The sequence below is a fragment of the Heterodontus francisci genome, chromosome 17 (genome assembly GCF_036365525.1).
Source record: "Heterodontus francisci isolate sHetFra1 chromosome 17, sHetFra1.hap1, whole genome shotgun sequence".
In the NCBI taxonomy this organism is placed as follows: domain Eukaryota; kingdom Metazoa; phylum Chordata; class Chondrichthyes; order Heterodontiformes; family Heterodontidae; genus Heterodontus; species Heterodontus francisci.
The window spans coordinates 11,951,911-11,965,317 of record NC_090387.1 but is presented as its reverse complement, the minus strand read 5'-3'; positions in this window follow the sequence as shown (position 1 = coordinate 11,965,317).

Sequence of the window (13,407 nt, the reverse complement as noted above, 5' to 3'; positions counted from 1 at the left end):
CATGTTCACCTAAGAGAAAGAAAGGCCTACAGAGTCATTCATGACCACCTAATGTCTTAAAGTGCTTTACATCCAATGAAGTACTTGTGAAGTGTGATCACTGTTGCAATGTAAGAAATGCTGCAGCCAATTTTCACACAGCAAGCTCCTACAAGCAGCAATGTGATAATGACCAGTGATCTGTCTTTGTGATGTTGATTGAGGGATAAATAATGGCTAGGGTACTGGGGAGAACTCTAAAATAAAAGCAAAATACTGCGGATGCTGGAAATCTGAAATAAGAACAGAAAGTGCTGGAAATACTCAGCAGGTGTGGGAGCATCTGTGGAGAGAGAAGCAGAGTTAATGGTTCAGGTGGATGATGCTTCAGAACTGGCAACGGTTAGAAATGTAATAGGTTTTAAGCAAGTGAAAGGGGAAGGGGGAAGAAGAACAAAAGGGAAGATATGTGATAGGACAGAGGATGTAAGGCATTAAATGACAAAGACGTCATGCAATATAAGGCAAAGGAAGTGACAATGGTTATATTATAAGACAAATCATTTGTACAGACAGGGTGTTAATAGCAGAATAATTAACAGATCTGTCCAAAAGCAAAAAGCAGGTTTAAGACCAGGTCACAATCTGAAATTGTTGAACTCAGTGTTGAGCCCAGAAGGTTGTAGAGTGCCTAATCGGAAGATGAAGTGCTGTTCCTCGAACTTATACTGAGCTTCATGGGGACACTGCAGCAGGCCGAGGACAGAAATGTGGGTGTGAGAGCAGGGTGGTGAATTGAAATAGCAAGCAACCCGAAGCTCGGGGTCATGCTAACGGACTAAGTGTAGGTGTTCCACAAAGCGGTCACCCAATCTGCGTTTGGTCTCCCCGTCTTTGTCATTTAATCTCTCCTGCCCTCTGCCCTATCACAGACCTTCCCTTTCACTCTTCTTCCCTTCCTCCTTTCAATTAGATTCAACGGCCGGATATTGTTCTCATCCCGATGGCTGGTTTTGTGGCGGGGCGGCCGGAGAATCGGGGCAGACTGGCCAAACACCGAGCCCAATTCTAGGAATCCCAGTTCCGATTCTCTCAGGGGTGCGACAGACTGCGACGACCTTCCTGCCCAGAGGCCAAATAAGGGCCTCTTCCTGTCGCTGCTGGAATCTTACTAGCAGTGGGGGAGGGGCGCCTCCGCTGCACAGGGAGGATGCCTTGGAAAACGAGGAGTCCTCCCTGCGGGCTTGGGGGTCCCTATTTCATCCACAATTTGTGGCCCACGGAGTACCCCCAGCAGGAACACCTATATCGTCCGGGAGCCCTCCTCCCCCTCGACCGAATGCCCACCTCCCTACCTCCTCTTCGCTGGGACTTTCCGGACTGACCTCGGTGACCCCACCTCATCTACCTCTTCTCCAGGGTTCCAGCGCTGGATTTGGGTCCAAGGCCTCTGCAGTACTGGCAGTGGCCACCACTCCCAGTGGTGCTGCTAATACTGCTGAGCTGCTGGCCCTGTGATTTGCCGGCAGCTCTTGGAGGCGGGATCCTAATTCCGATAAAGTCGTAAAGGGATGGGGATGATGCCTCTTAAACTTTGACCCCAAAAGTCTGGAGGATCACTCCAGGGGTCTGAAAAAATGCAGAGGCGGGGCTCTCCCTGACTTTTCTGCCCGCCACCAGGAGCTCCACCTCCTGCACAAAATCCAGCCCGTACAATTATTTACAGCACAGAAGGAAGCTAACTCTCCACAGAGCTCTCTAATCAGACCCACTCTCCCGCTTGATCCCTGTAGCCCTGCAAGTCTATTCCTTCAAGTGGCCATTCAACTTCCTCTTTCTCAAAACCTATTCCATTTCTGTTCTGTTCTGCAAATTCTGATGAAAGGACATCGACCTGAAATGGTAACTCTGTTTCTTTCTCCACAGATGCTGCCAGATCTGCTGAGTATTTCCAGAACTTTCCGTTTTTATTACTGGGGAGAACTCCCTGCTCTTCTTCAAAATAGTGCCATGGGACCTTTTACTGCTCCCTGAGAGGGCAGATGGGGCCTCAGTTTAAAAACTCATCCAAAAAATGGTACCTCCAGCAGTGCAACGCTCTCTCAGTATTGCACTGAAGTGTCAGCCTTGATTTTTGTACTCAAGTCCTGGATTGAGACTTGAACACACAACCTTTTCACTCAGAGTGCTACCAACTGAACCAGGCACTAAGAGGGCAAATGGGGCCTTGGTTTAATGTCTCATCTGAAAGACAGCACCTTTGACTGTGCAGCACTCCCTCAGTACTGCACTGGATGTCTATCTGGATTTTGTGCTCTAGTGGGACTCGACCTCCATAACCTCCTAACGCAGGCAAGTGTGCTACCACCACTGACACATCTAGATAGTATTAAACACAATCAAAGGTGAGAGGTCTTATCAGCAGGTATCTGCACACTGAAAACTGACAATAGCATAGTGAGCAATGGGCAAGAATGCCAACGGAAGGTAAGGAATGAAGTACTTAGTATTTTTAAGAGAGGTTGTAAAGAACTGCAATTAAATTTAACTTGTTTTTGTGTATTTTTCTTTCTGCTAATTATGCCTAACAATTGAATTAAAATCAGTACTGATGCATTCATTAGCCCAGTGGGCTTCAATAATCATAACATTTCAACCATGTCTACATGTATTGATTCAGGTCCTTGCTGCATTGGGCTCACTAACTCCAAGCCAGTTTCTCCAATTATAATCTTTTTCTATTTAATATATAACAAATGTGTTTAGCATGCCTGTTTGCTTAAAACAAAATAAACCCTGCATTGCTCTAATGTTCCAGAAACTTCTAATGCATACTTTACTATCCTGAGTTAATGCGACAATGTTAAACGTGTAATAGCGAGTTGACTGAAGCCAATTGGGACAGATGTAAAATGGGTTGCTGACTCACTATCACCTGTTTTACACTGTTGCAAAAGGTTCCAATCGACTGCACTGTGGGCAATATTACATGAGATCCATTAGTGTAAATATATGTGTGTGAATGCAGTATGTGTCAATGTGGCTCTTGTGCATCCCTGATTTTCTCCATTCCTCCGTTATCGGCTATGCCTTCAGTCATCTAGTCCCTAAACTATGGAAGCCCCTCCCTAAATTTCTCCACCTCTCTCTCCTCCTTTAAGATGTTCCTTAAAATCCACCTCTTTGACCAAGCTTTTTGTCACCTAATATCTCCTTCTGTGGTTCAGTGTCAGATTTTATTTATTAATCCTTTCTGTGAAGTGCCTTGGGACGTTTTATTATGTTAAAGGCGCTAGATACATGTATGCTGTTGTTGTAGTGTACGTACGTGCTGGAAACACACAGCAAATCAGTCATCAAGGCTCCTTCCAAGGCACCTTCTAAACCCATGACCTCTACCAACTAGAAGGGCAAGGGCAGCAAATACATGGGAACACCACCACCTGCAAGTTCCCCTCCAAGTCTCCCACCATCCTGACTTGGAACTGTATCACCGTTCCTTCACTGTCACTGGGTCAAACTCCTGGAACTCCCTTCCTAACAGCACTGTGGGTGTACCTATACAGATGGACTGCAGCAGTTCAAGAAGGCGGCTCACCACCACCTTCTCAAGGGCAATTAGGGATGGGCAATAAATGCTGGCCTAGCCAATGTTGTCCACATCCTATGAATGAATTAAAAAGAAACTGTAAAGAAATGTGTTAATGATTTAGTTAGAGAGCTTTGTTCATTAGCCTGTGTTCTGTCTTTGCTGATGCTGAGTGAGCATTTCAAGTATTTTTTGTTCTTATTTGGTTTCCAATCTTTGCAATGCTTCTTTATAATTAACAAAATAAACCAAAAAAATTTAGCCAATTTGTGTTTTTATAATATGCGTTATTTTATTGTACCTTTTTGGAAAAAAAAATCAAGAAACTCAGTGGGCACTCTTATCATTTTGATAAAAACTGCAAGAAGTTAGATTCTGTTGGGTAGCTGAATGGTCTGATGCCAAGTTCAGTTCTACATGATCCAAGTGAGTGGGAGCATCCATGCAGAATGGTTACGTCCACAGATGCTGTCTACGTTCGGCTTTTAATCTAAGCACAGGCCTTGAGCTTTACCTGGGTTAAGAGGAGAATGCTTTCTATGGGACAGTAATCTCAGTTTACGCACACCACAGTGGTCTAAAGGACACCTGCTCCCCCTGGCTCCACACTCAGATAAGTATTTTTTTAACCATGGTGGTGGCTTCCAACTGTCTCGTTGATTAAACTGCTTGTGGACTTGATTATCCTGGACACAGCTGGTGTGGTTCTGTCTGTATTCGGGACAGTGTCATTTAAGTTAGGGATCCTCAAAGAGGCTTTAGGCCCCCAGTTTACATACCTACAAGACCTAAGGACTGGAGCCTTTACTAATATGAAGGGTTAGAGCTGGATGTCGTCAGCGTACCGTTGGTAATTGTCCGTGAATGTTGTTAAGGGGCAGCATGCAGATGAGTAAGAGGAAAGGAGGGGGCCAAGGATAGATCTGTGGAGGCAGACGGGATGGGGGAGCTTGAGAGGCATTTGTGAGCATTCATCAACATTAATTGCATAAAGTAATGTCAGTCACTGTCTGCCATAGCACCCTCAGTCAATGGTTTACAAAAAAGCCTTAGAACTGTGCCCATGAATTTATCTTATCATAGAATTATAGAATAGTACGGTACAGAAGGAAGCCATTTGGCCCATCGAGTCTATGCTGGCTCTTTTGAAGAGCAATCCAGCTAATCCCACTCCCCTGCTCTTTTCCCATATACTTGCAGATTTTTCTCCTTCAGGAGTTTATCCCGTTTGAAGGATACTATTGAATCTGTATCCACCACCCTATCAGGCAGTGCATTCCAAATCCCAAATACTTGTGTAAAAAAAGCTTTTCCTCATGTTGCCTCTGATTCTTTTGCCGATCAGCTTTATGTCCTCTAGTTAGCGATCCTTCAGCCACTGAGAATAGTCTCTCTCTCTGTTTACTCTATCCAAAACCTTCATGATTTTATAAATCTCTATCAAACCTCCTAGTCAAATTACTGGCCTACTCCTGTTCTATTTCTTACGTTCTTGTGTTATCAGTCAGTTTTTGGACTATAAGCGAATTTCAAGCTTCAGATGATGCTTTGTGAACTGCACAAGTATTTGGGATTTGGAATGCACTGCCTAATAGTGTGGTGGCTACAGATTCAATGGTATTCTTCAAATGGGATAAATGTTTGCAGGAGAACAAAACTGCAAGGATATGAGATAAGAGCAGTGAGTGGGACTAGCTGGATTGCTCTTCAAAAGAGCCAGCACAGACTCGATGGGTCGAATGGTTTCCTTCTGCGCTGTATTATTCTATGATTCTATGATAACGTATATTCATGGGCACAGTTTTCAGGCTTTTTTTGTAAACCATTGACCGAGGTTATTATGGCAGACAGTTTTCTTATGGTTATGAGCAAACTTGAACGCCTTTAGTAAGATTCGAGGTCAACTCAAAAATTCCAGCAGCCAGCTGTTACTAAGAGGCTGCCCAAGGGGAAGTTCTACTTTTGTCGGGTTAAAAACAGAAAATTCTGGCAATACTCAACAGGTCAGGCAGCATCTGTGGAGAGAGAAACAGAGTTAACGTTTCAGGTCGATGATTTTTCATTTGTATTCCCAGGGTCAGGCATGTGCCATTCACGTGGACAATTGTTCCAAACTGCATAGCATTCTCATCAATACTGCTACTTATTCAGCTCCTGGGGAGTCTGTAAATGATATTAGGGTGGCCCTTTCCGAATGGGAAAATTTGGAAGAACTGAGGGTCAAATTCAAGCCTAGACTTTCCTTTCTCCATTTGAGAAAGCTCCAGGATTGAATCATTGGTTCACATGAACCCAATAAACTTATAGCCCTGTAATCTCTCAAGGCTATTCATTATGCACATATAAAGGAGACTACTGACTTGCATTTTTCCTCTACCATTATGCATTCCTAGAATTTCTGCCAGGAGCTTCAAATCTACTACCGTAACTACAATGCAAAAACCCTGAGGAAACAGCATAAATATCCATCTTCTTGCCTTTTCTTTACCAATCTTCACCAAAGTTGTGCCAGAAGACCAGGAAACACTGTCCCCATTCCCCTAGCCCCTGAGGAGTCAAGATCAGGTGTAATCATCAGGTGATGTGGGTTTAGTGAGCAGGGGATAATTCGACCAGAGCAACAGATATAATTTAGAACCCCATTGTAAGGTCATGCATCTGACATTTATTTTGAATTGACCCAGATTTTGCTCAGCTGAAACAGTTGAGTGGTGTTGCAGGAACACGAACCTCATCATTAAAAAGGTCCTTAAGTACCTGCCCGAACCTTCTGCAGTGACTTTAATTTGTATTTGCAACAATTTCTTGAAACTCATGGCTGGGTTGAGGGCGAGCTTCTGTTTTTGTGAGGCTAATGACAGTGGATAATTTGAAGGGATTCGCAATTCATGGCGTCTCTCTACCTCGCCGCAATTTGTTGCGCACTTAATAACAGCAAGCGCTGCTAAGTGCACCCATTATTTCCCAGCAAATTCTGGACCATTATCTTGTGTTTTTTGCAGTTAGAAAGCAAAATCTACAGAAATTTGGGAAACAGAGTTAGTTGGAGCAATAAGTGTCTTCTTAGAACTGGTTGAGGAGTACGATGACACAAGGCTAAGACAATACTAGCAGGATGGTATAATTACAGCATGGCAAGTTTATTTCATTACAAACATGGGCATAGGAATTTATAGTGGAAAAACTGACACAAAAATGTGACAACAGGCATGAAGATTTTGTAGACTTGAAGCTACTTGCCTCCCCCACAAACTATTGCTATAGCAACAATCACTGTATAACTTAAGATCCGAATCATAATTCTCCATGTAACCCAACAAGCATGTTGTTTGCAAAGCATCCTTCCCAAATGGGTGATGCACAATTGTATCACTAGATGTTGTGTATATCAGAAAACATATGCAGTGTGCTGTGGGCTAACAACGCAAACCAACTTCAGTAATAAATCTAGTGTCACTTGAGGTATGAACAAAGAATGGTTGTCAGATACAGGGCAATAATTGAGTTGAGGAGTTCCAACAATGTTGATATTGATTCAGTCACTGCCTTGTAGTTTATTGCTAGCTGTCTATTATTCTACATATAATGTAGGTATTTCCTTCAGATCTTATGCTTCAGTGCACGTAACCTTCTTTCTGATTCTTATGCTGCATTCGTTGAATTTTGAGACTGTCCTTACCACAACACTATTAAATGCTTTCTCTCCCCCTCCCAATCCTTTCGAAAATACAGACCTGAATTTTGTCAGCCCCGAAGAAGACCCACCGTTGGTACTGAAAGTGGGAGCGACTCTGCTCCAGAGGGCGTCAGGACCCTAGGGTGACATTTTGTTTTCGGTGGTCAATTAGATGGGTAAAGCTGCCAAGGCTGCAGCTCAAGGGAGAGGTTGCCTCAATGCCAAGGTGGCCTCGAAGACAAATACATTTTCCACAGGAAGCCAGGGCCAGGCAGGTAGGCCCCGGCAATCAGTATGGGTGGGGTCGGGAGAAAGGTTTCTTGCAGAAGCAGCAACCTAGACAGGAGGGCAGCCATTGGCGCCGAGGGGCCCCTCCTATGGCCCCATCAAGGAGGACCCCACCCGGGAAGCTGCGAGGAGGCTGCCAAGGTTTACCTGGCAGTCTCCCCATGTGGCTATGGGCCCTCCCAACATGGACAATATACCCAGGGGGAGTGGGTAGTGGCCCTTAATTGGGCCCTTGAGTGGCTCTGGGCAGCCACGCTGCTGAGGTGCCCACCACTGGAAATGTCATGTGGCTGGAAGACATCGGGCTCCCTTCCTGATGCTTCCCCCCACCAGGCAGTGGCCTAGTGGTAATATCACAAGACTAGTAATGCAGAGGCCCAGGATAATACCCTGGGGACATGGGTTCAAATCCCACCACGGCAGATGGTGAAATTTGAATTCAGTTAAGAAATTCTGGAATTAAAAAAGCTAGTCTAATGGTGACAATTGTCGATTGTTGTAAAAACCCATCTGGTTCATTAATGCCCTTTAGGGAAGGAAATCTGCTGTCCTTACCTGGTCTGGCCTACAGACCAGACCCACAACAATGTAGTTGACTCTTAAATGCCCTCTGAAATGGCCTAGCAAGCCACTCAGTTCAAGGGCAATTAGGGATGAACAAAAAATGCTGGTCTAGCCAGTGATGCCCACAACCCATGAAGGAATAAAAAAAAATATTGCCAGCCCTCCTACTTGCCAGCCCATCTCCGAAGGGCTGGGAAAATTCACACCACAGTTTCTTCTGAGCCTAACGATCCTTACATAGAATTTTATACAAATTATAACATGCAAATCGGGTTGGCAACTCTGGTTGGAGGCATTCCTGAAGGTTTGATCATGTGACATTCTGACCACATGATGCTCGATCATATGATTTTGACAGCTGTTGCATTTACCTCTAATAAAGATTGGGTCCCCTGTAGTTGGGTATTTTTAGCTTATGTTGTCCCGTCAGCTGCTGTTGTGCAAGAAGAACCAGAAGACTATCTGTGAACTGGAGAAATGGAGAGAATAAGGAAGGAGAAAAAGGGAAACCTTTGTGATGGAGCAATTTGAATAAGTGGGAGGAATTTGATTCAACTCTCTGAAACTGCACTGATAACTAATAATAACAGTAACACTCTGCTTCCCTGCGTAACCAACAGTAATACCATAACTCAGAGTCTATATGTAACTGACAGTAACTGACAGTAATAGGGGCTAAGCTGCTATGAAGGAAAACAATGTGGAATAGTCTCAGTGAAAATAGCAACTGGAGCCAGGTTGAACCAATATGCAGAATACACGGATTCCAACAATAATTCAGGCTGTGGTTCAAAAGTTTGTGATGTGTGCAGACTGCTCATGCAAGAGCTTTGTCAAATTCCGACAGTATTGGAAAGTTGGGGAGATGGAAACAGAAAAACAAGAATGTTAAAAATAAGCTCCTTCCAAACCCACGACCTCTACCATCTAGAAGGACAAGGGCAGCAGATGCATAGGAACACCACCACCTGCAAGTTCCCCTCCAAGTCACCCACCATCCTGACTTGGAACTATATCATCGTTCCTTCACTGTCGCTGGATCAAAATCCTGGAACTCCCTTCCTAACAGCACTGTGGGTGTACCTACCCCAATTGGGCTGCAGCGGTTCAAGAAGGCAGCTCACCACCACCTTCTCAGGGGCAATTAGGGATGGGCAATAAATTCTGGCTGAGCCAGTGACGCCCACATCCCAGGAACGAATCAAAAAAAAAGAATCTACAGTTAATGCTGGAGGTCAGCAAACTGGTTAGACAGGATGAATTGAAGGTCTATTGGAGAAAGGTTAAAAGGTCATTTGAAGATTCTAGGGTTAGATGAAGAAATGAAAACTGAAGCCAGACAAGCTTGCTAAATTAGGAGCCATAAGAGAAGCTAAGTGAGAAGGGAGGTCAGATACAGATGAGGTAGTGAATGCAACAAGTTGGTAGCAAGAAAACCAGAATACATCTCAGAGCTATTATTACTCTGTGCTGGGATTTAATAGAGATGCAGAAAGATGATGAGACTGTATGGAGAAAGTATATCTATATTCAAGATTCTGAGGCACAACTCATTACTTCCGAGCACCATGAAACCAATAAAGAATTACAAATAATGCATCAGAATAAAGTCATTGATTGAGCTGGTGGCCTCCACACACAGCGGCAGGGGGCGGTGGGGGCTGCTCTAACATCAGGAAGCTATTGGTTCTGGCTCAAAATGGCCTCCAAGTGGGGTCTTAATTGTACGAATTGGATGCCTGCCTCTGTGAAGTGGGCAGCTGACTCAATTCCCAGGCCGCCCCTGGGAAAATAACCCAGAGGCGGAAATGGGTAGGGGAGTTGTCCCGATACAGCTCCCTCCTATTTTCCTGTACCCCCACCCTTACTGCTTACCCCCCCTCCCCGCCTCCTACCCTACTTCCACAGGGCTAGGAAAATTCAATCCCATAAGACCATTGTATAATGATAAAGGATAGAAACTCACTTCAGAACATTTAAACTGAGTAGCAGCTTATCATCATAGAGAGTAGTTTTTTTTTTGTAACAAGATCTGACCTTCCACCTCATGCAATGACAGGAATCTTTCTTCAGAAAGAAATCATCATCTCACTAAATAAGATTTCCTTCAGCAATTACTGTTTATTCTTTTTCCCAGATGGATGCTGACAAGAAAACTTGTGATTTCAGGGCAGATCTCGCAAAAGAGGTTGATAGGTTTCCTAATGCAGAGGTGATACCAATCAAATCAGTATGATACCAACAATGTGCCTGAGGCAGTAGTTAAAAAGCTGTAGGTAAGAGATAACATTGGCAAGTAAAGTCCATGTTTTATAGCTATGTGTTTGAGTGATATTGATTAGGAAACTCCCATTCTTATTTTCAGAGGGTGTCTTGAAGAGGCTAAGGTTCTGGAATTAATTTAGTGGCAATCTATAGTCCTGTCTTTACTTGTAGTATTAAAATTCTCTTCCTCATTTTCAAATTTGTCCATGGACTCACCCTCCTCAACTCTCTAATCTCCTCCAGCCCTACAACTCTCCATGATCTCTGCCCTCCTCCAGTTCTGGTCTTTTGTGCATCCCTGATTATATTGCTCCACCATTGGTGGCTGTGCTTTTAGCTGCCGAGGCCCTAAATACAGAAATTCCCTCCCTAAACCTCTTTGCCTTTCTCTGTCCTCTATTAAGACACTTCTTAAAACCTAACACTTCGACCAAGCTTTTGGCCACCTGCCTTCATATCTCTTTACATGGTTCAATGTCAAATTTTGTTTGATAATATTGCTTTTTTTAAATTCGTTCATGGGACGTGGGCGTCGCTGGCTAGGCCAGCATTTATTGCCCATCCCTAAGTGCCCTTCAGAAGGTGGTGGTGAGCCATCTTCTTGAACCGCTGCAGCACATGTGAGGTCGGTGCACCCACAGTGCTGTTAGGAAGGGAGTGCCAGAAATTTGACCCAGTGACAGTGAAGGAACGGCGATGTAGTTCCAAGTCAGGATAGTGTGTGGCTTGGAGGGGAACTTGCGGGTGGTGGTGTTCCCATGCATCTGCTGCCCTTCTAGTTGGTGGAGGTTGTCGGTTTGAAAGGTGCTGTCGAAGGAGACTTGTTGCTTTGCTGCAGTGCATCTTGTAAATGGTACACATTGCTGCTACTGTCTGTCAGTGGTGGAGGGAATGAATGTTTGTGGATGGACTGCAGGCTGCTTTGTCCTGGATGGTGTCGAGCTTCTTGAGTGTTGTTGGAGCTGCACCCATCCAGACAAGTGGAGAGTATGCCATCACACTCCTGACTTGTGCCTTGTAGATGGTGGACAGGATTTGGGGAGTCAGGAGGTGAGTTACTCGCTGCAGGATTCCTAGCCTCTGATGTGCTCTTGTATCCACGGTATTTATATGGCTATTCCAGTTCAGTTTCTGGTCAATGGTAGCTCCCAGGATGTTAATAGTGGTGGATTCATTGTAACGTGCCTTTGGATATTTTCCTATATTAAAGATGCTATATAAATACAATTTGCTGTTGTGATATCAAATTAAGCTAAGTTAAATTTCCCATTGCTGTGTGACGTCCTGGTCATAGATTGATAGATTTAAGTGAGAGATTTTTTTTGACCAACCAGTACTAGTTTCTTACAAGTTGCTAACTTGAGCAATTCAACCTCTTTCACCAAATTTTGTGGAATTGTTCAAATGGAGACAATGTATATAATTACTTGCAGTTGTTGGCTTCTGTTGCCTGTCAGCAGACAGGGATTCCTATCAAACCATAACTGCAGACTCAAATATTGTGGTTTTCTTCCCCACAGCAAAGCTTCGAGGATTTAGGGAGATGGGAACTGCATGGTGCAGTTGGCCAGGGCAGTTTCCAATATTTATCCCTCAACCAACATCACTAAAAGACGGATTATCTGGCATTATCATATTGCTGCTGTGGGAGCTTGCTGTACATAAATTGGCTGCCCCGTTTCCCACGTTACAACAGTGACTGCCCTTCAAAAATACATCATTAATTGTAAAGTCCTTTGGTCCGCCCTGAGGATGTGAAAGGCATGATAAAATGCAAGATCTTTCTCAGTAATAAAATAGTTGGGGGCGAGCTGCAGCTACTAATCGTGTCAATGAATGTCAGATAGCCAGAACAACCTCCAGTGGCAGAAGGGTGGGTGACTAGATTTAAAATAATTGTCAAAAAAAACAGAGATACCATGAGGAAAATCTTTTTATGCAGTAAGTTGTTGGGATTTGGAATGCGCTGCCTGAAGAAGTGGTGGAAACAGATTCAATAGCAAACAACTGAAGGGAGTTAGATAAATACTTGAAAGGAGAAAAAGTTTGCAAGCCTATTGAGAAAGAGCAGCGGTGTGGGGCTAATTAACAAGCTCTTCCAAATAGCCAGCACAAACACAGTGGGACGAATGGCCTCCTTCTGTACTATATCATTTTTTGATTAGCCCACCATTCTGTATTGGTAGACTTGCATGCCTTTATATATAAACTATTTGTCTCCATATTTCATGGAGGTTACTGCTAGGTTGGGATTTGTTTGACGTTTGTTAAAAGCTATTACTTTTTGTTATGTCAAGTCCAGTGTTGAACTGAATAACTATTCTTGCTTCTGATGTTGATGGATATCTAGCCTTCTGCATGGTACACCCATTATATTGTTTTGAAAACATGACTTGTACTCTTTTGGCTATCCCAGAGCTGTGCAAGCACGTTAAGAGTGATGGCATGTATTCACGCAGAACACCAGTGCAATTTGTGGGTGTAAAATGTTGCTGTCATTGCTATATTTTACTGTTCTTTTTCAGCTTGAATCCAAGTTAGAAATAAGCTACTAAGGGACTGCGATTGGCATCCAGCTCAGTTCTTTGAAATAGTTTGGCAGTCTTCAGTTGATTTGATGTGTATGGTCCCTCTGGGGATTTAGTAAATGACATTCTTACTTGTGGCCATAATTTGAGTACCAGATTTATGGATATATCCTGGTGTTGGAATTCAGAGTTTGTGCCCATTGGGTAGTTGAAAACATATATGTCACTTCAGCATTGGACACGGTTACAATTGCCAGACTAGTTTTGAAGGAATTTTGTCCAACTCTTGTTCCTCCTGCTGGAACTCACTTTCCCTTCACTTTTATGAACTGTATTAAGCACTTTTGTTCTGTAGTTTATCCCAAGCATTTGGCTTTCATGGATTTTCAACGTGGCTGAGATCTAGATGTAGGATTCCAGCTAATTCTCATCTTATCCCTTCTAATTAGTTCAACAGTACGGCCTATTTGCTGATTTTGTTTTTCTATCGTAGTTCTTAACCCTCCTGTTCCCTTGGA